The 24508-nt window shown below is 40.2% G+C and overlaps 1 protein-coding gene across 2 annotated transcripts in view; it reads right to left on the bottom strand.

Moving 5' to 3' along the window:
- The window catches only part of CNTNAP5 (contactin associated protein family member 5), a 984962-nt gene that overhangs the window by 921391 nt on the left and 39063 nt on the right, over window positions 1-24508 (bottom strand). The window lies entirely within an intron of this gene.

Here is a 24508-nt window from a genome sequence, read left to right as displayed (position 1 = left end):
AAAAAAAAATTGGCCCCTATGTCCAAGTACTGAGGTTTCAGATTTAGGGGCTGATGAGCAGTGTGCAAAAGGCAAGTTACTGCAGTAATGCTACAGAAGTGAACAGCATGTCTACAACTCCCTTACAAGCAGAAAGTGCTTGAGATTTTAGGAGGCAGCGTGGTCTGATGTGAAGAATATGAGTCAAGTATTGGAGTCAAGAAACCAGGGTTTGGAGTTTAAATTTGCCACTGACTATCTGACTGTTATTGGGTAGCAATGATAATATCCTTGAGATCAAATTTTGTGCCTATGAAACTGAAATAATGTAACAGGTATTTTTTGCTGCCAAAAATCACGTGAGTATTAGTCGCTCAGTCATTCCCAACTCTTTGAGACATCATGGACTGCAGCCTAGGTTTCTTGGTCCATGGGATTTTCCAGGCAAGAATATTGAAAAAAATCACATATCCTTGTGTTAATTATGAATTCAGCTGCAATTTCAGCAGACAGCTCCATAAACTCAGTCAAATGGATGAAATCCCATTTCTAGGTCAAGCCTTGTCTCTTTTCCTAAGCTTTTGGATGTTCCATATCTAACCACAGGTACTGAGAAGAATTAATAGCCAGTGAGTCAATTCCCAACTTCCTGTCCTTGGACAAGGAAGATGACAAACTGTTGCCTACCCTTCCTAGAGATTTTAAGGATGATGTTCCTTTTGCCTACACAAAATGCTTGGCTATTGTCTATTTTAACTGTCCCCACATTTCCGTGTTATTTTTTCCACTCCCTTATTTATACTTCATGGCATCACCTCACAAATAAACTACATGTACCCAATTCCTTGTCTTGGTTTCTGCCATCAAAGTAACATGATAGTAGAGAAACAAAAATGATTTAAAATGATTTTGAGGATGTTGCCAAAATCTCAGCTTCTGTACACCAGTGCCAAATAGAAATATATAGATAGAATTTAGGAATAAAGAGAAAGAATAGCTGTTTCTTTGCCTGACAAAGAGGGAACACAGCAGGCTATTTCCTCCAACAAATGTGCCCACCACACTTTCAAGAAGATGAAGTGAAGTGAACGTCACTCAGGCATGTCCAACTCTTTGAGACCTCATGGACTATACAGTCCATGAAATTCTCCAGAGCAGAATACCAGAGTGAGTAGCCTTTCCCTTCTCCAGGAGATCCTCCCAACTCAGGGATCAAACCCAGGTCTCCTGCATTGCAGGCGGATTCTCTACCAGCTGAGCCACAAGGAAAACCCAACACCGGAGTGGGTAGCCTATCCCTTCTCCAGGGGAGCTTCCCAACTCAGAAATTGAACCGTAGTCTCCTGCATTGCAGGCAGATTCTTTACCAGCTGAGCTATCAGGAAAGTCCTTCAAGAAGATAGTGAAGAAAAAAGACAACCTCTTTAACAAGTGGTGCTGGGAAAATTGGTCAACCACTTGTAAAAGAATGAAACTAGAACACTTTCTAACACCATACACAAAAATAAACTCAAAATGGATTAAAGATCTAAATGTGAGACCAGAAACTATAAAACTCCTAGAGGAGAACATAGGCAAAACACTCTCCGACATAAATCACAGCAAGATCCTCTATGACCCACCCCCCAGAATATTGGAAATAAAAGCAAAACTAAACAAATGGGACCTAATGAAACTTAAAAGCTTTTGCACTACAAAGGAAACTATAAGTAAGGTGAAAAGACAGCCCTCAGATTGGGAAAAAATAATAGCAAATGAAGAAACAGAAAAAGGATTAATCTCAAAAATATACAAGCAAGTCCTGCAGCTCAATTCCAGAAAAATAAATGACCCAATCAAAAAATGGGCCAAAGAACTAAACAGACATTTCTCCAAGGAAGACATACAGATGGCTAACAAACACATGAAAAGATGCTCAACATCACTCATTATCAGAGAAATGCAAATCAAAACTACAATGAGGTACCATTACACGCCAGTTAGGATGGCTGCTATCCAAAAGTCTACAAGCAATAAATGCTGGAGAGGGTGTGGAGAAAAGGGAACCCTCTTACACTGTTGGTGGGAATGCAAACTAATACAGCCACTATGGAAAACAGTGTGGAGATGTCTTAAAAAACTGGAAATAGAACTGCCATATGACCCAGCAACTCCACTTCTGGGCATACACACTGAGGAAACCAGATCTGAAAGAGACACATGCACCCCAATGTTCATCGCAGCACTGTTTATAATAGCCAGGACATGGAAGCAACCTAGGTGCCCATCAGCAGATGAATGGATAAGGAAGCTGTGGTACATATACACCATGGACTATTACTCAGCCATTAAAAAGAATTCATTTGAACCAGTACTAATGAGATGGATGAAACTGGAGCCCCTTATACAGAGTGAAGTAAGCCAGAAAGATAAAGAATATTACAGCATACTAACACATATATATGGAATTTGGAAAGATGGTAACGATAACCCCATATGCAAAACAGAAAAAGAGACACAGAAATACAAAACAGACTTTTGAACTCTGTGGGAGAAGGTGAGGGTGGGATATTTCAAAAGAACAGCATGTATACTATCTATGGTGAAACAGATCACCAGCCCAGGTGGGATGCATGAGACAAGTGCTCGGGCCTGGTGCACTGGGAAGACCCAGAGGAATCGGGTGGAGAGGGAGGTGGGAGCGGGGATCGGGATGGGGAATACGTGTAAATCTATGGCTGATTCATATCAATGTATGACAAAACCCACTGAAATGTTGTGAAGTAATTAGCCTCCAACTAATAAAAAATAAATAAATAAATAAATAAAAGAAGATAGTGAAGAGTCTGTATAGTAATGGTTCAAAGAGGGCCTGATCAGCTCATGGATATTTTTGATTTGTTTGTGGTGAGGTAAGTGGGAGTTAGCATCAACCTTCTGGTTCCAACTGGTCTGGGACCTATTGCTTGTAGGTAGCATTCCACTGTTAACTCTTAACTTTTCCTATCTGGACGGGGTCTCAGTATCTGTAAAACAGCTCAAGATACTGTTGTGTGTGTCTGCTGCTGGGGAACCAGGACCTTGCCCCAGGGCTGCACTATTATTTCTCTTGACTTTGTTTCTCCCTTGTTTCATATCCATTCTCCTATGTAATTAACAACTGTTTGAATCTGCTGCCCGTTGGAGCTCTGGGAAGGTCACTGAGGCTAAATGAAAGCTATTTCCTGTAACAAAGAAATGAATGACACGGAAAGTCTTTGTGCCCAGAAGCACCACCGGGGCCTGTTCCGTATCAGGGATTCAGTGACAGAAATATATTCTATACAGCTAGTACCTAAGAGAGGATCAAAAATTGTAAATTGTTCCCAGTTGAAAACTCCATTGCAGTGTGAAAACAGTCTGTTGGAGGGTAAAAAATCACTGTGCTTGGGCCAAAAATCCACTTGAAATTAAGGGCTAATATCACATTGCTAGTGAGTTGGGGGTCTGAAATTTGAACCCAGATGAGTCCACAGCTATCTGTCACTTAGAACATTTCTACAGAATTTAATCTATAAATTGTCTTCCTAAGAGTTTATCTGAAGGGCATAATTAAGAATGTGTATAAATAAAATCACCACATCTGTATATGAGAAAATGTTACAATCCCATAAAAAATGTTTACAGATGTAGAAAGACATTCAGAACAGACTGTTGAATGAAAACAATAGTTCAATATGAAGGCCACAATCTTGTTTATAAGTATATCTACAGGGACAAATGTACATTTTAATCATAAGAAAATATGATTTAACAACTATATACTACAATTGGAAAAGTCATTGCCCTTTCAAAGGTAGAGTTCTGGGTTTTGTTTGATGTTTTTCCTATCTTTTCTCTATATTTTCTATTGTTTTTGGAGTCTACATACATTGCTTGAGTTGACTCAAATAATACAGCTGACACTATTGCCATTGTGCCTGAAACCTCACCACGCAATCTTTCAGGAGGTTTTGTAAGGAAGTGGAGAACTACATCCAAACGGCTTCATTATGTGCTATATGCTTACAGCTATATCGCCTGAAGGACTAGCTCCCAGTTTGAATCCTTTTAAAGCAATATCAAATCCCTAACTCCCCAAAGTTGATTCACTTGAACTTTTATTATAAGCCATCAAGAAGTAGGGCTGGGTAATGGGAAAAAAAAAAAAAAAAGAAGTAGGGCTGAGTCTACCTACTTTCTCTGAAGCTGATAACAGAGAATTACATCTCATTCATCCATCTGTTTATAATTGGAGGCAAAATGTCAGGAGGATCAACCTAAATCCAAAGCAAGATGCCACTGAGAGACTGCTAAACGCAGATGCAAAGTTCAGAGAATAAGGAGAAGGCCTTGGGGATCTGAGCCCGGGTGAAAACTGGTCAGGCTTCCTGCAGTGATGGTTTTTAGGGACCAGAGCTTATGTCAACACAGTTTTGCCTGAAGTGCTTAGTTCATTAGACACGGTGATGGAGCCACTTGTACTGGGGAATTCTCAAGAAAGATCTAATAACTTATGACAAATGTCAAGAAATTAATGCAAATGTCAAGAAACTAGAGCTGGGTTGTCTCAGCTATAGTTATCTCAGATAATAGTTATATGATAATCTCAGTTAGAGATTATCTCTGGCTTGTCATACAGCTTAGGTTAGGAGGACAATCTACTGCCAAGGACCTCTTCTCAAACAAAATTTAAATTCTGATTACAATTCTCTGGCTACACCTGTCAAATATAAGGGACTCTACTGAGACTCATTTGAAAGCCTGCTACCCAGGATGTAGTTAATGAATCATCTCTGGGCTTGCTCACAATAGTGATTGGAGAAGAGACATCAGAAAATGTACAAAAGATTTCTAAACTAATAAGTGAATGAAAAAAAAATTGACATAATTTCACATTCCATTTTGCCCTATTCTGCCAAATCCTAATAATAATGATTGACTTTTGCTTGGCCACTGTATGTGCCAGCCAGTTCACAGGAACTACCTTTTAATCCTTATTGGTAATAATAGTAGGAGTTTGAACTTTTCTTTATAGAAGGGTACACTCAAGTTCTGAAATGGTCAGCCCTTCCCTAAGTTATGAAGATGGTAGGTGATAGAATGGCCTTCACAGGCATATCTGTGGAACTTATGTGTGGGGCTGTTTCTTCTATACTATTCTGGTTCCAACTCCAGCATCATAATTCCTTTCTATGTTTGATCTTTTAAGTTTGTTTTCTGCTCTGAAAAATGGTCATGAAAGCAGAGAAGACAGTGGTCAATTAGGCATTATGGAAAAAAGTAAATGCTAACTATCTGGATAGAAGAGACAGTTTTATCTTCTTCACTATACTCAATAATTCTGTACCATTATGATCCCCTCCAGCCCCAAATACTCAGGTTTATTCCATCCCTTAGTTATATAATGAGGATTGGCACAATCTCATGAAAATGCAAAATGCAAAGGAACCACCTGGGATGAAGATAGTGTTGCATAAAGCTCTCTTCTGTTGGCAGAAATTAGTGAGGGAAAACTCCAAATGCACCAAGGTGTTTGTGAAATAAACCAAGAGCGGAAGGGTAGCTGAGAGGTGATTCCTGGGTCCCATTGAAGGAAGAAAAACAAAGGGTAAGCCTGAAATTGTCAACAATGTGGATGTAATCAGGGGGTTGAGGATACAAGAAGAAAAGCATCAAATGTGAATATTGTCATACGTGCTCTATAATTACTCAAAGTATTAAGAAAGTAGAGAAGTTAGAGGCTCTGATATTTGCAGAAGGTAGGATTCCAGCTGGACTAGAATTACTGCAGGAAAAATTATCCTAAGGAATAGAGTTGACTGAGATTTCCAGTCAGAGTTTATCTGATTGTTGAAAGAGTTGTGGATATGGGACCCAGGATCATGCCAAATTGTGAAGGTAAAGCTCTGGTATCTGGGGTAAGGTTCACCTGAATTTTAATTTTGGCTTCAACTAATTTTGTAGGTAAATCATTTGAAACTGAAATTGAAAGTCACTCAGTCATGTCCAACTCTTTGCTACCCTGTGGAGTATACAGTCCATGGAATTCTCCAGGCCAGAATACTGGAATGGGTAGCCTTTCGCTTCTCCAGGGGATCTTCCCAACACAGGGGTAGAACCCAGGTCTCCGTCATTGCAGGCAGATTCTTTACGAGCTGACCCACAAGGGAAGTCCAAGAATACTGTAGTGGGTAACCTATCCCTTCTCCACGGGATCTTCTTGACCCAGGAATCAAACCAGCGTCTTCTGCATTGTAGGCAGATTCTTTACCAACTGAGCTATCAGGGAAGTCTGGTAAATCATTTATTCTTGCCCAATTTCCTTTTCCATAAATTGGGCAAATTTCCAGGCCCTACTCATAGGACAGGTTGCTCCTGTTTCCTTTTGACATGCTCACTTTGCTCATTTCTGACGGGCACTCATCTTATTTAGCACAGTTAAGTTAAATAATAAAGCCTTTCAAAGGTTTAATTTTCAGCAACCATGTTGTATTGGTAGTGGTGGTTTAGTCACTGAGTTGTATCTGACACTTGGGATCCCATGGACTGTAGCCTGCCAGGCTCCTCTGTCTATGGGATTCTCCGGGCAAGAATACTGGAGTGGCTTGCCATTTCCTTCTCCAGGGGATCTTCCTGACCCAGGAATCAAACCTGGGTCTCCTGCATTGCAAGCAGATGATTGTATTAATTATGAGCATTAACCATGTTGTATTGACTACGAGTAATTTCATAAAGTAGATATTTGGCGGCTCATTCTTCAGTCCACAATTCATCACATTAAATAAGAAACAGATGAGCAGCATGATCAGTAGCCAATCACAATCACGTCTTTCCAGTTCTATTGGTGATCCATGGCTGTGCATCTGTTATTTAGTTCATGCACAGACAGCAAAGTGTGTAGTTGTATTACTCCCTTGTTCCCTGAAATACAAATGCGGCATTCTACAAAAGTGGGTCATTGAAAGAGAACCTGGATGACACGTATGGAATTTCAGTAAAGAAATAAAAAGTGGTGACACTGAAAATGAAATTCAAATTGAACATAGATGGGGTTAGAGAATAAAAGCAGATGACCTTGGAGTACTGACATTGCTGCCCTTCAGGAGACTGAATATGAAGCCAGCAGAATAAGAAAGCAAACTTACCACCAGAAATGAGACAAGTGGTTGTGAAAAATAAGATCATGTCCCAGAAAAATAAGATGTTCCATTTTATCACAATGATAAAGAGACATTGTGACATTGAAGAGACCTTAAAGGATATCAGGATCTGGTGATGGTAAAAGTATCTATAGGATAAAGTGTTAGAACCTGATTCAGACTGAGAAAGGAGTGTGGCAAGGTACCAGTGCTCAGGAAGGATGCTCTCTCCTTATTGTAAGCCACACAGCAAGAAGGCAAGCACTGCTCAAGTCACTTTCAATGTTTCCTTTTTGCAAAAAAGTAAACCACTTTGGTTCTGTATTTCTAATATTTCAAATTAAAGTGTACTGAATAAATATTTGTTTTGCTATTTGTTATATCCTTATACATTTAAAACCAACTGTAAGAGCATTTTTATCATTTGCAAGTAGTGTAATTTTAAAAGTCACAGAACAGCTGTACTTTTCCCCACTGATTATTGATTGAGTTTGCACAGTTTCAGCTTGTGCAGACAAATTTAGAATGACCTGCATCGCTGTGAAGTTATTACATAGTTTGAATGAGATAAACTATGTTAATTGGTAAATGGTTAGGTCACCAAAGAGGACTATTCTCTTGCTCTCTGTACATCCTCTGATCAACCAATCCTTGCTTCACCTAACCTGACTGACGTTCTCTCTTAATCATAGAGGGTAACCGGTAAATGGCTACAAACTTGCTCCAGCCTTACTGAGTGATTGTTCTAGCTTTAGATCGGAACATCTCTGCATTGACAGCTTATCAAAAGGACAATGAGGGGCATGCTACTCTGCTGGTTTCCCTGGTAACCAATGACCCAGCCTGATGCCAGTTGCCCTATAACTGGTAACCTACATCTTTTCTCAGGAGCAGAAACTGCTGCGACATCCTGCCTGCCCTCTACCACACAGGGTCAGGTGTTATTCCAGGGTTTTGCTTCAGACGTGGAAGATCCCCCATCTATTAAACTATTGCTATTGTTGACTCTATGCCCTTTCTTAGGTCCTGAGGCTGGGCAACGACAGGGTTTGCAGGCCTACAGGGTGCAGCTTAACAAGGAGACAGCACCATGCCTTGCCCACAGTGAATAAAGATAATAACAATGACAGCAGTACTAACAAGTGCATAAAATAATAATGATGACAATAAATTGCTACTGTTGGCTGATCTGATGCCAAGGAGATTGTTGGAGAAACTAGACTTAAGATGATGGAATTTACTGATCCTGTTTCACCTCCTGCCGCCCCCTCATCCTCCACTCCTTATCCACCACCCAGGAATACAGGTCACGGGCTAGGGAGCTCTGTTGCAAAGTCCCAGAGGTCTGTTCCCAGGAGCATGGCTGAACAGGACAGGGATGAGGACGGGTGTCTCCTCCTGGAACCACCCTGCGTGTTCGCACTGTTCTTTCTGCATCAGGCTTCTTTTCAGCTTTCCTGTCCTTGCTCTTACTTGATCTGTTTTGTCTTACTTTTTAAAAAATTTCTCTCACTTTCTCCACTTGACTAGCGTAGAACTGTTTGTCTACATCCAGGCTATACCCATGAAGTATATTTATGAACAAAAGTAAATAGAAGGTTTTCATTTCAAATAATGAAATTGAGTAATACCAAGTCACTGAACCTTTTAAATCAGTCCAACTATTGGAAAATAATAACTCTCATTTCAGCAAATACCAAACCTTTTCAAGAAAAAGTTATTTTGAACATTATCTAAACCTCCTACACACACTTCTTGCCCTTAATAAGTTTTTCTAAAAAGCATAATCTCTGGTTAAAAACTGTAGCTGAATTTATGTACTATTAGTGGTGAGCTGAAAACATCCCCCTCCCCCAAAGAGAAAAGACTTCTGTGTCTTAATGTCTAGAACTTGTAAATTGTCCTTATATAGCAAAAAATTAAAAAAAAGAAAAAGATTTTGCAAATGTGATTAAGTTAATGATACTGAGAAGACGAAATTATCTGGAATTTCCCTGGTAGTTCAGATGGTAAGAAAATGTGCCTACAATGCAGGCAGTGTGGGTTCCTGGGTTGGGAAGAGCCCCAAAGAAAGGAATGGCTACCCATTCGGGTATCTTTGACTGGAGAATTCCATGGACTGGCAGGCTACAGTCCATGGTGTCCCAAACAGTCAGACGTGATTGAGTGACTAACACTTTCCCTTTCAAATATTACCACATTTATCCTTAAAAGAGGGAGTCGAAGGGAGACTTTACACATAGAAGAGGAGGAGGCAGTGTGGCTTTGCAGGCAGAGGCTGAGGGATGCAGCCTCAGCCAAGGTGTGCTGCAGCCTCCAGAGGCTGGAAGAGGCAAGAACAGGTTCTTTCCTAAAGCCTCCCCGAGCTTGTTCTGCTGGCAACTCATTTTTGGCCCAGTGACATTGATTTTAGACTTCTGGACTCCAGAGCAATGAGAGAATATTTCCTATCACTTTAAAAATCAAGTTTGCGGTAATTTGTTGCAGCAGCCACAGGAAACTAATTTTTTTATCTTCCTTGATTTTGCACATTATCCCATGTATCTTTTCCCAACCCAAGGATTGGACTTGCATTTCTTGTGTCTCCTGCATTGGCAGGAGACTTTTTTTTACCACCAGTGACACACGGGAATCCCAGTAATATATCTGGATATTGAAATACTATGTGGCCATTTAAAATGAGGTTGTAAACAAATGTATTGTCATAGAAATAAGTTCAAATATACTGATATATTAAAAGGACTGTACCAATAAATAATCATGACAGTGTGTAAAAAACGTTTAGGAAGCATATGGTACAAGTTATGATTCATAATTTTCTCTGGGCGAGAGGTATGTAGAGTTTATTTTCCTCTCCTTTTCTCGTGTGTGTATGCTTTCCAATGTCTTGATTTTTTAATGAGAAAAAAATAAGGGTATCTTTTACTAAAGATTCTGTGGGTTCAGTGCCAGTTAGGAACACTTTCAGGATGAAAAAGTAACACACAAGAACATTGACCAAGTGACCTGCCCCCTCATCAAAGGCCCTAAGCATAATAATGGGATTATACTTTCCCATAATATCAGGGTGCTTGGCCACATAGAAGAGTGTAAGGCAGCTTTATTTAATGCTCAGATGCCATCTGTCATGACATCATCAATTGAATAACAGTTTTCAGAGAGGGGAAAAAAAAAAACCTCATATCTGTATTAAATATACATTCTCCAAATATTACAATGAAATGAAGCCTTAAATTTCAGGAAACGTGATAATTTTCAGAAAGTAACCTGGGCTTATGTTCTGCTCAATACTAAAGTGAAATCATTTGAATTAAACAGAAGCATCCTGGAGGTTTTGTGCCCCTTCAAGAGGTGGGAAGTAAGGTGGTGATATGATTCTGCACCCCACCTGCTAACCATCTCTCTACGCCTGCCTCACCCTCCATCTCCCACCACAGGTCTGCTACAACAGTACCCATATGGCAGCTGAGCAGAGGTTTTCCTAATCTGAGCACTGAGGCAGCAAGAGGGAGGCATTCCTCTGGTTGTTGTAATGGCTGCTTTGATATTCTACCTCGAGAGCGTATCCACTTACTGTTAATAGCCTCAGAAAGTATTTCTCAATTTGAAACCAAAATCAGACTGTGAACACATCATCCTTTTTTTAGCTTTGTAAACCAGATGGACTCTAAGCAGATAAACCTCCAGACGGAGACTAACATTAGTATCAATACTGTGAACTAAATTGGACTTTTTACTTTTGATTATGAGTCATCTAGTTTGTGGATTGTAGCTCAACCATGTTAAACTGAGAACAGAAACCATGAGAGGAAGTGGGTCTCACTGGGCCCTGAATTCCTTTGTCTGCGTATTGCTATTGCCACCTTTCCAGTGTTCTAATTCTGGACCCTTTGTGTTAGGATAATGACAAGTTTGATTTTTTTTCTGGGCATCAGAATTGCCGTTATGCATACAAAGTCCTCATTTGTACAACTCTTGAGAGAATGAACACGAGCTCCACTTTCAAGATGTGCAAACAGACACTCAAGGGGATTTAGAAGCTTCACCAAAGTAGTCAAGCTTGAAATTAGTCCAGCTGCCTTCTGACCCCAGCTCTTTGTGACTCATTCCTTTTTGTACTGACACTCAAGCTCACCTTTGACTGTGGGTTGATATCCTGTTCTTTGTACCCACATAATTAGGGTGAATAATAGCCTCAGCAATACATGAGAATTTGAACAAATTGGAGTGGGATTGGCCTGGGGGAATGATATGGCTCAAGCTCTGAATCAGGGATTCCGACATTGTGATGGACATATTCTTTTGAATGCTGGCCATTTGTTCAGTCTTAGGACAGAACAATGAGTCATTAATTGCTATTATTTTACTGGAATTCTAACCACTTTTCTTATCAGCAGTGTCGCCTGGTGGCCTTGTTGAGGTCTGACTGCCTGGTTATTACTGGCCTCATATTATTCGTCTCTTCCGTGAGTATGGAGTACTCACGACCAGTATGCACTAGGGGTGCACAGCTGAAAAAGGCAGGCTAAAACTTGCAAGAATGAAGAGAAGTAACAAAACAACCATTATACTAGAAAGGGTTAAAGTGAGCACAGAAGAACCATGGGAGTATCTAGTAAAAGGGGCCAGTCTAAACTAAGGTCAGAAAAGAACTTTTACAAGAAGCGACACTGTGGCCAAACCCTGAAGGACGATAGGATTCAGACTGTAATGGCGTTCCTGGCAGTGTGGAAATATGTCTGAAGGACTAATGGTACTTGAGCACATGCAGGCATTAGTAGGAAATCAGAGAGATTCAGAATAGCTCAAGCCCAGAGTCTGGGCAAGAAAGGGTGGAGAAATGGAAAATTATATTGTGAAATAGGGGAGCAGTAACCTGACTGATGATGTCTTCATAAGCTATTTTAGGGAGTTTTGACTTTATCAAAGAACAACGAATCACCATTGAAAATATTCTCTAAGCCAAGAAATGACAATAACAGATTTGTATGGTAGAAAATAAAATAAAGGAATGAATAGCAAATATATGTTAGGAGACCAGTAAGAAGCCTGCAGCAGTGACCCTGGGATGCAAAAATGGCAGCTTGGACCAGGTTGGAGTCATCAGAAATGAAGAGAGACACATAAGACAGAGAAAGGTCACAGGATAGTGACAGGATTTATGATTGGTTAGACATGCTGAGTGAGGGAAAGGAAGGCCTATGGATCTTTGCTTGGAGGATTCCTATCAAACATGAAATACAAATAGTAGTAACCCTATAACTTCAGACCCCTCATCTGACAGTGCTATTCATTCTTGGTCTTTAATGCTGAAAGGGGGCCCATTCAGAGTATCAGTTGGATTCTTTCAGCCATAAGTAGTAGAAACCACAATTCAAATGCACTTAAACACTTCAGGAGAATTTTATCTTAGCTGTCCAAAAGTCCAGGGGGAGCACAGCTCACGGTTAACCGATTTAGCCACTCCATTAGAGCATCTGGTGTGTAGTTTCTTTCCACAATTCTTCTTTCTATAAGTGGCAAGCCCATTCTAAAGTCTGGTTTTGTAGGTTTTCATAAGATAGTTTGCTATAGCAGGGCAGCACCTTATCATTTCCAACAAGAAAAAGAGCCCGATTTCTTTTCCCCAGAAAATACAGCAGATTTCACTTTGCCTCTCATTGGCCCAAATGGGCAAAAGCCTAACCATCCCTGAACAAATCTATTGAATTATTTAGGGAAATACTATGGTGGCTTAAACTAATCACCCAGGATGGAGTGCTCTCTGCCCAGGTTTATCCCAACACTCTGATGGCATCATGTCTATCTTGGGATCTGAACATTACTCTAGTTTCACATTTATTATTAGACCTGGAAATGAAGGATTGTCTATATCTTCTCAATCTGGACTTCTCTGGGCACATTTATGTCTGATTCTCTATTGGAGTAGTCTGTATCTTGACCTTGCAGTCTACCCTAATGACTTTGATATTAACAAAGACCCTCACCTCTAAGCCAGATGATTTTTGCAGCTTCCTGACAGGCAGACTCACTCTTCTGCACATCTCCAACCTCAAGTCACTACCATACTCAGCCAATGGATCCTGCACAACAGCCACAAGGTTGACTTGTTTTTGAAATCATGGGACATTCAGGTTAATAATCACATGGCCATTCTGTGTCAGTCAGAAGACTGATCCCCAATCTTTCTAATAGATTTCTGCTACATTTCATCTTGGCACATGGCTTATGTAACCCAAGTCTCAGTTCTGTTCAGTTCAGTCTCTCAGTCGTGTCTGACTCTTGGCAACGTGATGGACTGCAGCATGTCAGGCTTCCCTGTCCATCACCAACTCCCAGAGCCTGCTCAAACTCATGTCCATTGAGTCAGTGATGCCATCCAACCATCTCATCCTCTGTTGTCCCCTTCTCCTCCTGCCTTCCCTCTTTCCCAGCATCAGGGTCTTTTCCAGTGAGTCAGTTCTTCGCATCAGGTGGCCAAAATATTGGAGTTCAGTTTCAGCACCAGTCCTTCCAATGAATATTCAGGAATAATTTCTTTTAGGATTGACTAGTTTGATCTCCTTGCAGTCCAAGGGAGTCTCAAAAGTCTTCTCCAACACCACAGTTCAAAAGCATCAATTCAGTGCTCAGCCTTCTTTGTGGTCCAACTCTCACATCCATACATGACTACTGGAAAAACCATAGCTTTGACTAGATGGACCTTTGTCAACAAGATAATGTCTCTGCTCTAGACATTTAGATGGCAACCAAAGCCTATATTTCCTATAATTCCTTACAACTATAAGTGATCAAGAAACTGAGTGCAAGACAGTTGTATAGGCGTGTAAATTGACTGAGAGGAGCGGGAAGTTTTAGTTTATCCTCTTGAAGAGAAGCCATCCCATCTGACAGGCTATAATAGGGAAAAATCTTGAATGCTTACTCCTTTATCATCCTGTTATGACATACTTATTATGAATATTATGCATCTAAAGGGTTTACATTAAAATTGAAAGTTATTTGAATAAAGGACCATTTGCCTTTCTAGACTCTAGGCAAAACTTGCCTTTTTCACATTGTATTCCAGGCATTTATTGTAGTTTTGCTGAATTTAAGATGTGTGTGTTTTGTTGTGTACTGCATATCAAGGCTTCCCAGGGGATGCTAGTGGTAAAGATCCTGACTGTCAGTGTAGGAGAAATAACAGATGTGGGTTTGATCCCTGGGAGGGGAATGTCCATTAGAGGAGGAAATGGCAACTCACTTCAGTATTCTTGCCTGGAGTATCCCATGGACAGTGGAACCTGATGGGCTACAGTCCATCGAGTTACAAAAAGTGGGACATGACTGAAGTGATTTAGCACTTAGCACACTTCATGTCAAACATAGTCTAAGTGCTTTCTTAATTCCCATTTAATGTTTCTTATGCTTTAAACTTTTCTTTCCAGATCATTTCTCTGTAAGAACAAGGACCAGACCTTTGTTGTGGATGGTTTTACGAAGCATAGGTTTTGGTGAATACCTTCAGAATCACTTAAATTGGAATCAGAATTTGGAATTCTAGACTGCCAAAATTGTAAAGAAAATTAGAAATTATTTAAATCAATATTACCATTTTATGAAAGAGGAGAGTTACACTTGGAGTCGTGCACTAATTAGTGTAAGATGACATAACTGGATGTGATAGAGTTGAAAAATAGAACTTGATCTTCTAGCTCCAAGTTTAGTGTTCCGTGATCATTTGCCATGTGTTGTGATTTCTACCAGTTCATAAATTAGTGCTTCTGAGCTCATAATTTGGCTGTATCACTTTTATAGGACCTATGGGAAATTAAAAAAAAATACAACATATTACTGGCCCCAAGTTTTTCTTGATCTTTTGGCTATAACCATCAAGAAAAAATCAATAGAGCCCAGAAAAAGATATAAAAAAGCAACAAAACAAACAAACAAAACCTGACAACAATCTGCACCTCTTATCACTAAGATCAGAGCATTTTCTGGTCAGTTAAAGAAATTTGCAATGAATAAATGTGATAGATCCCTCCAAAGACCCTATAGCCAATGTAGAGATATAAATGTGAATGCTGGCTCCCCCATGGAAACATGCCACAATGACCTTCTGTGTCTTAAAACAAAACAACTTCCACAGAAGACTTGGCCCTGATTGAATAAAAGGATTTTGCCACCCCGTTTAGAATTTACATCACCTCCAGCCTGAAATCTGTGTTCACCACCCAGTCCTTAGTGATGGCAGGTACCATGAGAAGTCTTTCAGCTGTTTCTGGAAAGTGGTTTTGAATATCTATTATTTAATAACTAGTCATTATTATTATTTCCAGTGGGGAAAAATAATTAAAATGGAGACACAGCTTTCAATGAATTGATGGCTTAATAGGGTATCGCATAGAAGGCAACTCATTTCCATATACTGTGCGTACAGCTCTGGAAATTTGCAAGGAATCAGAGGCAACTTTCTGGGAGAGAAAACTTCTGAGCCTGATTATAGGAAGTAGATGAAGAGCAGTTAGTTAGGCAAAGATGGAGAATGAAATTACAAGCCAAAAGAAATGCAGGGCATTTGCAGAGATACAGATGGACCTAGAAATTGTTATAGACTGAACTAAGTCAGACAGAGAAACACAGATACTGGGTAATATGCTGCTTATGTGCAGAATCTAGGAAAATGGCACAGATGAACTCATTTACAAAACAGAGATAGAGTTACAGAGATAGAGAACAAACATGGTTACCAAAGGGTGATGGGGGAGGGGGGAGGGAGAGTGAGATGAGTTGGGAGGTTGGGACTGACGTGTATACTGTTGATACTATGCATAAAACAGGTAACTAATGAAAACCTACTGTATAGCACACAGGAAACTTTACTCAATGCCCTGGGGTGACCAGAATGGAAAGGAAATCCAGAAAAAGTGGGCCATATATATATATGCATTCATACAGCTGATTCACCTTACTGCACAGCAGAAATACTAACATAGCACTGGAAAGCAACTATACTCAACAAAAACTAATTTAAAAATGGCAGAGCAGAGGCACAAAGGGCATATTGAAAGGACTATAGTGAATGGGGAAGGGAGGGACGGATGTATGGGAAGGATGATTGTAATACAAGTATAAAGGACAGGTATGAGACAAATTATGGAGAATCTTGTGCCAGAATATGGGGCTTGAGATATAATCTATAAAAATTGGACAGAATTACAGATGCTAAGCAGATAAGCAACATAGCCGGATCTGCAATCAAAAGAAGTATTGGGCAATCTGGTGTTTGGATTTAGGTGATAGAGCAATGGTAACCCTAAGACAGTAAGTTCTCTAGGAAGCTGTGACAACAGCCAGAGGAAGAGATGAAAACCCCCCTGGGCTAGTTAGAATCACGCAGAGAAAGGGATGGATGTGACAGAAGTTCAGCAGGTACAATCAATAAAATCCATTGTCTTTATCTAAGACAATAGTGCTAGTCATTAAGATAGAAGCTCAAACAGAGAAACAGCAAACTTGAAGAGGATATATGAAGTTAAATTTGGATGTATTAGAGAGACTGAAATTCAAGGATTAGGTTCTAAACCCAAATCTGGTATTATTCGGTTGGATGTCCTTGAGAGAGTTATGAAACTGTCCTAGTTTCCTGTTCTTATTAGTCAAATGGTGTGTTTGTCTTAGACTTGTGACCTAATTACAGGCTTAAAGCCAAGGAATTTCTTACACTTTTTTGTTGTTATTATCGTCGTCATCTGGTATCCTCACCTGGGAGAAGAAAGTAGAATAACCAGCTCTGGGGTCTTCTTTGAATAAAGGGGCCAGCAACTGTCTCGCAGATAAGGGGATGAGCAAACCTTTCCAAAGCCTGTGTCTTCTTCATTTTTCCTTTCTCAGAGCTTTAGGCTCAGAATAGTTTCTCTCAGAAAAAGCAACATGATGAATATCAATAGATAGAGATCAAATATAAGCTAGAAGGATTACTGACCCTTTTGTCAAAGACAAAATCAAATTTTAAGTAATTTGTGTAGTCAAAAAGGTATATTAAGTGATGGATTCAAGATAGCAGTTAAGCTTCTCTGCATTAAAAAACATTTTTCCATCTTTAGAGGGGAAAATGCAATAATAAAGCAAATACTAAAGTTTTTTTGGATAGAGCAATGTCAGGAAGTCACCTTGATGTTAGCCCTAGGAGACCCATTTCTGACTTCTGAAGAACAAAATCGAAAGGGAATAAAATTGTTTTTGTTTTAAGCCACCCCACTACAGTTGTGATCATTGTTACAACAGCAAGAGAAAATGAATATACTGTGTTGTGTTCATTAATCGTGACTATAAAAGGTTATTGTAATGTCAAATATGCTTTTCAGTTGTATAATAATTGCTAACCTTAAGAAATTTGTTCTCTGTTTGAGAAGATGAGAAAGCAGTATGCAAAGTAAACAGCCAGAGAAGAATGAGCCAAGGAGGTGAGAGGTCTGAAAACTGAATTTCATAAGATGAGACTGGGGGAGTTGAGAGCTTCTCATTTGTTTTTAAGGTGGGGACTATGTTTTACTAAAGGAAGAGTTTAGACTTACTTTCCACAAGTGTTTTAGAAAGGTAAAACAAAGACTCATTGATCATAGAGGGAAACTCGAGTTCAACGGAAAGTATAAGCCACGGTTATTGATGGCAGAGTAGAGTTTTCCATCATGGAGGCACCAGAATCAGTGGTCAGCATGCCATCAATGGGTCACAGAGGGACCAAGACATTGATTCTCCTAGTTCTTCAGTAGGAAAGCAGGACCTGGATAGACCAAGCCTCCTTTCAGATGTTTAAAACCAAGAGTGCTTAAACTTTTACCTGGGAGGCTGTGCTTACAGTTTCCCTTTCCATGTGTCTACAATGTGAAATGTCATCTGAAGCCCTGGTGAAGAACTTCCTTTTTAAAAATTCATTTTATTGAAGTGTAGTTCATTTACAGTGGTGTGTTAATTTCTGCTGTGCAGCAAAATGAAGCAGTTATACATGCATATATATATATGCATATATATACATAATTTTTCATATTCCTTTCCATTATGGTTTATCAAAGAATATTGATATACTTTCCTGTGCTATGCAGTCGGACTTTGTTTTTCATCCATCCTAAATATACACCTTTGCATCTGCTAATTAAACATACTTCCTATGTTCATTGGCATAAGTGATCTCCAAAGTCCAAATCATTTTAAGATTCTACGTGAAGAGTAAAGGAAGGGACATAAAGAAGCCATTGTCTCATTTAATCCTCAACATGGATATGGAAGCAACCTAAATATCTATTGACAGATGAGTGGATAAAAAATGGATAAAGATATATGATACATATATACAGTGGAATATTAGTCATAAAAAAGAATGAAATAATGACCTTTGCAGCAACATGGATGGACCCCAAGACTGTCATACTGAGTGAATTAAATCAGACAGAGAAAGACAAATGTCATTTGATACCACTTATATGTGGAATCTTGGGAAAGAGTACAAGTGAACTTATCTATAAAACACAAAGAGAGTTACAGACATAGAAAATAAGTTCATGGTTACTGGGGCATGATGGCAAGGAAAAAACGAATTGGCAGATTGGGGTTGACATACACACTGTTGTATATAAAATAGATAATAAAGACCTACCTTATAGCACAAGGAAGTCTACTCAATATTCTGTAATACCTTATATGCGAAAAGAATCTAAAAAAGTGACTGTATGTATATGTGGGCTTCCCCTGGTGGCTCAGCTGTAAAGAATTTGCCTGCAATTCAGGAGCCGCAGGAGATGCAGTTTCAATCCCTGGGTTGGGAAGATTCCCTGGAGGAGGGTATGGCAACCCACTCCATCATTCTTGCCTAGAGAATCCCATGTAGTCCAGAGAGTTGCAAAGAGTTGGACATGACTGAAGCGACTTAGCGAGCATGCATGCATATGTATGTGTATAACTGATTCACTTTGCTATACACCTGAAACTAATGCAATATTATAAGTCAACTATATTTCAATAAAAATTAAAAAACGAAAGCAACAACAAAACCATAGTTCCATACGTAGGCGAATTTCTTTCCGATCTGTTTGGAAAAGCACAGCACCAGGCACAAGTCAGTCCAGGAACTGTGAGCTGTGTGCAGCTGGCTAAGACGAGAGGGAACAGAGGACAGAGCTGTACTGGTGGCCGGGCTACAGGAGGCTGTTCCCTGGAGGAACTGAGACACTTGCTAAGACTAAAGGGGAGCATCTGGCTTGGCTGGGCAAGAAGTGGAGGAAGGAGGCCATTCTGGCCAAAGGAAGAAGGTGGGCAGAAACCTGAACCTCAGGATCATGGGAGCAAGCAAATAAGGGTACCGGGATGTCTGCAAGAAATGCGTGGTTCTATGGCATGTAGCATTAGCTTAGGAGGAGAGTCAGATTGAAATGGCCTTGAGTTCCAAGGAAAATTGAACCTTAAGCCACTGGCATTGAGGACTGTCTGCAACAATAACATCAGAGGACTATTAAAGGATTGGAAAAACACATCCACAAGTTTCTAGATGTGAAGCTCTAGCTACCATCCTTTAAGAATCTATGCTTAGCTGTGATCCTCATTTTCTGAAGTAAATAAAGAACCTTGGATCACATCTCTGTTGGAATCCTCTTTTAGACAGTCTTGTTAACCTAAATGAACAATTGTTTATTGAGAAACCACTCTGCCCCTATTCTAGGCACCAGCAGCATGACAAAGAAGAGGAATCTTCTGATATTTTGATGAACTCATACCTGGTGGAGTCAGTGAAGTTGCTCAGTCTTTTTCGACCATTTACAATCTCATAGACTGTAGCCTACCAGGGCTCCTCCATCCATCGAATTTTCCAGGCAAGAGTACCGGAGTGGGTTGGCATTTCCTTCTCCAGGGGATCTTCCCGACCCGGGGATTGAACCCAGGTCTCCCACATTGCAGGCATGCCTGGTGGCTCAGATGGTACAGAGTCTTCCTGTGATGCAGGGGACCTGGGTTTAATCTCTGGGTTGGGGCGATCCCTTGGAGAAGGAAGTGGCAACCCACTCCAGTATTCTTGCCTGGAAAATTCCATGGATGGAGCAGCCTGGTGGTCTACAGTCCATGGGGTCAACAAAGAGTCAGACAAAACTGAGCTACTTTCACTTCACAATCTGGAGGTGTGAAGAGCTACATCCACAGCAGTAGGACATCCAGTGAGATAAAGCTAAACCTCATTATGCCCACTGCCCTGGGTGACTAATATCTATGGATTCCAGAGCTTCAATTTTGGGGAAAGCATGCAGAAAACCTCCTAATTACTAATATGTCCTTACCTGTCCCATCATCAGACTTTTCCTTTCTCTGAAGTCACCCAGTTGAAGAGTTCAGAAGGTGTCCAGATGGCCATTCCCAGAAGTGAAGCACAGTGCCCGACACATAGTTGTTGTTGTTTAGTACCTAACTCACGTCTGACCCTTTTGTGACCCCTTGGACTGTAGCCTTCCAGGCTCCTCTGTCCGTAGGGTTTCACAGGCAAGAAAACTGGTAGATGTTCCCAAATGTTTACCTGAGTGTAATGTCTAGGTTGATATAGCATGTCATGTCTCCCCTGGGAATGCTGTATTTTAACAAAGAACTTATTTATTTAAGACACTGAAACAAAATTCCCATGGTGATAACTTTTGGCCCTTTGTAAGATGTTGGGGAATATGATTTTGTAAAGAACCTTTAAATATTTGGACTTCCCTTGTGGTTCAGCTGGTTAAGAATCTGGCTGCAATATGGGATACCTGGGTTCTCTCCCTGGGTTGGGAAGATCCTCTGGAGAAGGGAAAGGCTACCCACTCCAGTAGTCTGGACTGGAGAATTCCGTGGACTGTATAGTCCATGGGGTTGCAAAGAGTTGGACACAACTGAGAGACTTTCACTTGTACACGTTTATTGAATCATGTTACTTAGGCATGTGTGGGTTTCCCATGTGGCACCAGGGGTAAAGAATCCACCTGCAATGCCGAAGACACAAGAGACTTGGGTTTGATCCCTGGGTCAAGAAGATTCCCCTGAAGAAGGCATGGTAACCCTCTCCAGTATTCTTGCCTGGAAAACCCCCTGGACAGAGGAGTTGGTGGGCTACAGTCCATGGGGTCTCAAAAAGTCGACTCTTCCTGACCTGTGGTGACAGGAAGGCATAAGGTAATGACTTTTCTTTTCAGCGGCTACCTGTCAAAGAATGTGGTCTCACTGAATCCTTATAATAACTCTACAGAGTAGGGCTTATCATTTCTATTTTACAGATGTAGACACGGAAATTATTTGTAGACGCTCATCTCGCCAGGAAGTGGTAGAGCCAGAATTCAAACTGAAGTCTTCCCTTTGCCAAATTTCAGACTCCTTTTAGTGACAGGCCCGTCCACACCTGTGTAAGCCCATAAAGCACGCATGTACACAGGTGTCTCACACACAGGCTGCTTATAGTTCATGCTTTTGACTACCTCTGGTTACAATTTTTGGCAAGACTTTTCTGTAACTCTGCTTCTCCAATGTATGTGCAGGCTTCCCTGTGGATTACCAGAGGAGTTTCCCATGAGCCTCTGAATCATTTCATAGGTCCCCCCATCTGTTTTCCCCTGGTAAGTTGCCACCTCCAGCTGTCTCCCAAATTAATGTCATCAAGGCAGGCCTTTGCAGCAAAACAAACTCATTCATGCTTTTCTTATTGAGAATCGCTTAGCCTGATTAATCATGACAGATGTCTTCATAGTGGACAGATTTCTCATACAGCGACTGAATATAGGTTCACCAGCAGCCTTTAATTCCACATTGTACTCAAGTCTGGGAAAGATTAAGAGACCACACTATACAAAACAGAATAATATTCTCCTTGAGATATTTGTATGTTTTGATATTTATGAATATCAATCAACTATAGAACAAGTCATAAGTCATTCATTGTTAGAATCAGAAGAGATTGGAAGCATTTTCATTAACTTCATTTTTGCTTGTGAGAAAAAGCATTATTTTTCTAGGCATCATATTGCTTCCCTTACATAATGTTATCCTTGCAATTTTGTATTGTGTCCATCTAATAGCTTTTATTTCCTGAGCAGATACTCTGTGTTGGCATTTATAAGAGCCCTTGAGGAACTTGCCGTCTTGTTGAGAAGACCAGAATCACACACATACTGAATAATTTTACAGTGATGTCACACAGAAGATAATCAGGGTTGACAAAAAATTGCCAGAGACATCAGGAATTGTGGTTTCTCAGCTGCTTCTTAATGGCATGGACAAAAACAAGTCTGCTGCCCACCATGGCAGAAAACAGATAAAAGGCAGGAAAACTATGTATTGAGGGCCTAAAATGTGTTGGGTATCACAATAGGCACTCCTGGTTAATTTTAACTCTGCCACCACAGCCCAGCAAAATTCATAACATTATCTCTATTTTATGGATGAGAAATCTGAGGGTCAGAGCCAATGCTCTGTTTGTGACCACAGAGCTAAGAACTGACGGAGCCAGGACCGAAACATGTTCAAATCTGACTTCAAAGACTGTGGTCCTTGCAGGGCAACACACCGCTTCCCTTTGAGACGAGAAAGCAAAAGCACAGTTTTCTAAGAACATTCATATGATTAGAAGCTTTAAAATTCTTTTACTCAGTGCTTACAGGAATGTGATGCATATATGTCATTTCAATAAACAGTGAATCCGTTTCACAGCTACAGCATTAAAATGCAAACAAACAACCCTAGTAAGCCCATTTGTTTTTGAGAATTTTAACAATACCGCTAAGGGCAACACTGACTGCTTAAGGAAAAAGTCAAGAATAAATATAATAAATTAAAAGTGCACTAGTGCTACTGAAAATGCATTTTATTGCCACAACTTATAACATAAGGAATGATAAATACATTAGTAGCTAACATTTCAGTAACATGGCTGGCAACAAGATTGCTAACAATTTTACTTTCATATCTTAAAAATATCTGCAAGATAAGAAATCATTCTGTCACCAGAACAGGTGGGATAGGAACTCACTTTACAGAATATCAAGGGAATAGGCACAAGGCCAGTTAAATATTCCTGGCAGATTGAATCAGCAGGAAGCAGCTTGCAAGAGCACTTGCTTAGAAGTAGTAGAACAGGACAGAAGGATAAAACCTTCCATAAAGGTTACCACTTGAATTTCAGAAAGTTATTGATAGGCAAGATTAAACCCATTGGTAGGAATCAGCCAGCAGCCATAGTGATTTAAAGAGAGATACACCTTCAAAAAGAAAAAAAAAGAGAGAGAGAAAGAAATATGACTTCAGTTAAATAATTCTTAGCATTGAATGCATGTCACGGACTGTTTTTAAGTGCCAGGAAGATCCTTGGTTGGTGAGGAAGACAGGTAAATAAATGAAGGCTGAATGGCAGTGGACAATGCATTTGACTTTGAGAAAACATAGGGAGGAAAAGGATTGTGACCTACCAATACCCTTGATCCAACATCAGCTGGATCATCAAAAAAGCAAGAGAGTTCCAGAAAAAACATCTATTTCTGCTTTATTGACTATGCCAAAGCCTTCGACTTTGTGGATCACAATAAACTGTGGAAAATTCTGAAAGAGATGGGAATACCAGACAACCTGACCTGCCTCTTGAGAAACCTATATGCAGGTCAGGAAGCAACAGTTAGAACTGGACATGGAACAACAGACTGGTTCCAAATAGGAAAAGGAGTATGTCAAGGCTGTATATTGTCAGCCTGCTTATTTAACTTATATGCAGAGTACATCATGAGAAATGCTGGACTGGAAGAAGCACAAGCTGGAATCAAGATTGCTGGAGAAATATCAACAATCTCAGATATGCAGATAACACCACCCTTATGACAGAAAGTAAAGAGAAACTAAAAAGCCTCTTGATGAACGTGAAAGAGGAGAGTGAAGAAGTTGGCTTAAAGCTTAACATTCAGAAAACTAACATCATGGCATCTGGTCCCATCACTTCATGGCAAATAGATGGGGAAATAGTGGAAACAGTGTCAGACTTTATATTTTTGGGCTCCAAAATCACTGCAGATGGTGATTGCAGCCATGAAATTAAAAGATGCTTACTGCTTGGAAGGAAAGTTATGACCAACCTAGATAGAATATTAAAAAGCAGAGACATTACTTTGCCAACAAAGGTCCATCTAGTCAAGGCTATAGTTTTTCCAGTAGTCATGTATGGATGTGAGAATTGGACTGTAAAGAAAGCTGAGCACCAAAGAATCAATGCTTTTGAACTCTGGTGTTGGAGAAGACTCTTGAGAGTCCCTTGGACTGCAAGGAGATCCAACCAGTCCATCCAAAGGAGATCAGTCCTGGGTGTTCATTGGAAGGACTGATGCTGAAGCTGAAACTCCAATACTTTGGCCATCTCATGC

This window comes from Dama dama, chromosome 33 (assembly GCF_033118175.1).
Source record: "Dama dama isolate Ldn47 chromosome 33, ASM3311817v1, whole genome shotgun sequence".
In the NCBI taxonomy this organism is placed as follows: Eukaryota; Metazoa; Chordata; class Mammalia; order Artiodactyla; family Cervidae; genus Dama; species Dama dama.
This window is presented reverse-complemented; position numbering and strand designations above follow the sequence as displayed.